This window comes from Arachis hypogaea, chromosome 14 (genome assembly GCF_003086295.3).
Source record: "Arachis hypogaea cultivar Tifrunner chromosome 14, arahy.Tifrunner.gnm2.J5K5, whole genome shotgun sequence".
Taxonomy (NCBI): domain Eukaryota; kingdom Viridiplantae; phylum Streptophyta; class Magnoliopsida; order Fabales; family Fabaceae; genus Arachis; species Arachis hypogaea.
In genome coordinates, this window is record NC_092049.1 from 63,681,881 (window position 1) to 63,686,412 (window position 4,532).

General features: G+C 43.3%; 1 non-coding gene across 1 annotated transcript; it reads left to right on the forward strand.

The window, feature by feature from the left end:
• The first annotated feature begins 4,115 nt into the window (after window positions 1-4,115).
• Window positions 4,116-4,219, forward strand: LOC112745743 (small nucleolar RNA R71). Its single transcript, XR_003173656.1, has one exon. It is a non-coding gene; the product is annotated as a small nucleolar RNA R71 (small nucleolar RNA).
• The last annotated feature ends 313 nt before the right edge of the window (window positions 4,220-4,532 follow it).

The following is a 4,532-nucleotide window of genomic DNA, read 5'->3' on the forward strand; positions in this document are numbered from 1 at the left end:
CTTCTCTTGAGTCTCTTGCTTCTCATTCACTTGGTTGATGGCTTGAGTGAGCTGGGAGTATTGTTCCTGCTGCTGCTCCATTTGTTGTTTTTGCCATGCTTCCTGTTGACTCAGCCGGTTCAGTATTTGCTCTTGTCCTTCCATATGTCTCTGTCCTAAATCTTCAATGGCTCTTAGAAGGTGAGTCATATTCAAGTTGGCTGGGTCATGATGCTCTTCTTGTTGATATTCTTCCTGATGGTATTCTTCTTGATGAGCTCCTTCCTGGGCCCTTTGCCTTCCTATATGTGGCCTTCTTAGTTGCTGAGCTGGTGTGGTATAGACCATTCGCTCGAGTGTGACTGGCCTCCCTGGGTTCACCCAGTCTGGGCTGCTGTCCTCAAATATTACCTTGGCCTTGTTGCACAAGCGGAGAATGGTGCTGGGGTACCAAAGTCTGGCACCTGAGTCAGCTTTCTCAGCTGACTCTTGAATCCCTTCGGCAATGAGCTCATGCACTTTGATTTCCCCACCTTGTACTAAGCATTGTACCATAGTGGCTCGATTGATGTTGACCTCTGAATTATTAGCAACTGGTAGGATGGACCTCCTTACAAGCTCAAACCACCCTTTAGCCTCAGGGTGGAGGTCTCCCCTTTTTATGAATTTTGGTCTTCCATCTGAATACCTCTCCCAGTCAGCGGCTATGACACAGATATCTGATGCTATCTCTGAAAGCTCATCCTTATCGGGGCTTCTACTTATCCTTGCCTGATAACTCTCCTCATCAAAATGAGGTGATTTCAAGTGAAGAGCTCTTGTTATGGCACTTGGGCTGAAGTCCACCTCCCTTCCTCTCACATAGCTTTTGAAGGTTGGGGCTTTGGTCTTATCCTCTCTAACTGCATTTGCATAGAATTCTTTGATGATGTTTCCATTGATCTTCCCCTCTGGACTGGTGAGCAATTGCCACCCTCTCGGTTTGATTTTTCTCCAAATCTGTGGTGATTCATTGGCATTGATTTGGAAGATTAATTCTGGCAATATCCTTCTGGCACTTATCCGCTCAAATTCATGCTCATGAAAGGCAGTCTTGAATCTTTTGTCATCAAAAGGAGTACTCACCATAGGTTCCTTCCTCTTTTGCCTCTTTGAGCTTGATGATGCCATGACTTGAGTTGTTGTTTGAGGGGGTTTGAGGCTTCGGATAGATGAAGAGTGGGTTGGTTAAAGCAATGTGTGATGAAGGGTTTAATGTGCCAATAGAAGTGTGGAGAGTGGGGATTTGAATGTGAGGAGTGAGCATGCACTAAGGTTCACTTATATAAGAAAATCATGAGTGAATGAAGGGTGTGGATTGCATGAATGTTTACTAGATGGACGGATGGGGTTGTGTATGAAGGAAAGACAAGGATCATCACTTAATGAGAGTGATTGGTTCGGTCTTCAAGGGTCTTGTTTCTCCAATGTTGCATGGCAGCATTTCCCCATGCGTTCCCTCTTGAGACATGTGTGTAGTGCTCTTCATTAAGTGGCGAAATCTCCCCCATTTAAGTGTCCAATCAATCCCTTTTTATGCTTCTTTTCCTTTCCTATAAAGATTTGAAATAAGGGAATTAATATATAAGAAAATTAAAACTCTACGGCTAGAATAAAATGAAAGAAAGGATTTGATTGTTTGTTTATGAATTTCAACTAACTAACTAACTATTGGTGGTTCCTTATATGCATTTTGGTGGCACCATGGGGTGACACCAAACTTAGTTTGAAGCACTGTGATGAAAGTTTTGTGTTCAAAGCTCCTAAGACTAATATGCAACTTGGTTTGCTTTGAACACCAAACTTGTTCCTCACTATATTCTACATAAGAAGATTTTCACCAATTATTTGTTAAGTTTGGATTGAAGCTCATAAAGATTGACTTATTCATTATCATCTGAAAGCATATAAAACATGGGTTGCCTCCCATGAAGCGCTTCTTTAGCGTCACTAGCTTGACATTTTTCTTTCATCACGGTGGTTGGTAGTGCTTAAAGTCCTCCCCTCTTGCTGTGGACTTGTATCCATTGGTTGGATCAATGATCTCCACATGTTCCAGGGAAAGAACTCTGTTGATAGTGAAGACCTTGGGTAATTGAGATAGCACAGTAGGGAGATTAGGGGGAATATCTGGGAAGTAGGCTGAGACAACTCTATCCCCTGGAGAGAAGTCTTCCGTAGGGATCTTCTTGTTCCTCCATCTCCTTGGTACCTTCTTCTTTGTTTCTTTTGAGGTTGCCTTCCCCTTGGTGACCTCTTTTCTCCAAGGAGTTGTGACGCTGTCTTCACCTGCCTCTAGAGGTTTGGGTTCCTCCAACTTTTCCTTGAGCTGTGGCAATTGTTGTTTTCCTTGTTTGTCAGTTAAGGGGGTCTCAGAACGAACTAGCTATGCTTCAGTGCTTGTTTCCTCCTTTAGTGTCTCATTATCATTTGTGCTTAGTTCCTTGTCCTCTTGATCTGTTTCTTGTGAGATTTTGAAAACATTGAAGCTGAGTCGTTCATCATGGATTCTCAATATTAGCTCCCCTTTCTCTACATCGATAAGTGCTCTGGCCGTAGCTAGAAATGGTCTTCCCAATATGATTGGGTGAGTGTGACTTTCTTCCATGTCCAGAATGACAAAGTCTGTTGGGAGAAAGTACTTCCCAACCTTTAGCAACACATTTTCCACCACTCCTATTGCTTGCTTTTGAGTTTTGTCAGCCAGTCTGATAATGACATCTGTAGGCATTATCTCATTGATCTGCAGCCTCTTCACCAGGGATAAGGGCAGTAAGTTGATGCTGGCCCCTAAATCGCATAGTGCTCTGTCAAACATGTTTTCACCTATGGCACAAGGGATATGAAAACTTCCTGGGTCTCTTCTTTTTGTAGGCAACTCAGGTTGAATAAGGACACTACATTCCTTGTTCATCACTATGGTCTGCCCTCCCTTGAGTGAGCTTTTCCTGGGAAGAAGTTCCTTCATATACTTGATGAATGCAGGCATTTGTTGAATTGCCTTGATGAATGATATGTTCACATGCAGAGATGCAAACAAGTCTAGGAACCTTGAGTATATTCTTTTTCCCACAGCACCATTGAGCAGTTGAGGGAATGGTGCATAGAGCTTCAGCAGCTCTTGTTGTGAGATTTCTGGTTCTTTGTGATCTCTATCCTCCTCCTTTGTTGAGTTGTCTTCAGGTTGTTTGCACATTTTGCCTTGCTTGTCTTCAATCTCTTGATCACTTGTAGTGACCATTTTGCAATCTTCCCATCTTACTTTCTTTGCTTCTCCCTTGGGGTTTTTCTCAGTGTCACTTGGGAAGCTATCAGTAGGTTTGGGAATCTTCTCAGCTAAATATCCCACCTGGAATTCCATCTTCCTAATGGTTTCTCCCTGGTTCATAATATTGGCTCACACCTCCTCTTTGAACACCTTATTTTCTTGAATCTCTTGGCATATTCCTTCAAGTAAGGCTTCAATCTTAGAGAGCCTGTCATCAATTGATGAGTGGTTCGGAGCAGATGTGCTGTTTTGGTTTTGATAAGTATGTGGAGAAGTGTTGTTGTGGGGGTGTTGAGATGTCCTCTGGGTGAATTGTTGGTGAGCTGCATTGTTGTTGGATTTGTAACGTCTCTGGTCTTGGTTTTGATCTTGCTCACTTCCCCACCCAAAGTTCGGGTGATTTCTCCATCCAGGGTTGTAAGTCTTGGAGTATGGATCATAGTTTTTCCTTGGTGAATTCCCAATGTAGTTGGCTTGCTCCTGACTCCCTTCTGCTTCTTGGTTTACTCCTTCTTGTGTTGTTGATGAAGTGGAGATTGCTGCTACTTGGTTCATCTCCATCTTCTTAGTGAGGTCAGCCAGCTACTGGGTAATGAGCTTGTTTTGGGCCAACAGAGCGTCTACATTGTTTAGCTCCATCACTCCTCTTGTGTTCCCTCTTTCGGAAGCATAGAAGTAGTCGTTTTCTGCTACTGTTTCAATAACATCTATGGCTTCCTCAATGGTCTTCTTCTTGTTCAAGGACCCTCCAGATGAATGGTCTACTGCCTTCTTTGACTCATAAGAGAGCCCTTCATAGAAAATGTGCAGCTGCACCCATTTGTTGAACATGTCAGGTGGACACCTCCTTGTTAAGTCTTTGAACCTCTCCCATGCTTCATACAGAATCTCACCATCTTGTTGCCTGAAAGTTTGAACCTCAGCTCTCAGCCTATTGATTCGTTGAGGAGGGTAGAATCTTGCTAAGAATTTGTTCACCACATCCTCCCAAGTTATCAAGCTCTCCCTTGGGAAGGATTCCAGCCACTTGGCTGCCTTGTCTCTGAGTGAGAAGGGAAATAAGAGCAATCTATAGGCGTCAGGATGAACACCATTAGATTTCACTGTGTCACATATTCTCAGGAAGGTGGTCAAATGTTGGTTGGGATCTTCTTGAACACCTCCTCCAAACGAACAGTTGTTCTGAACAAGGGTGATGAGCTGTGGTTTAAGTTCAAAGTTGTTGGCATGGATTGTTGGCTTTTGG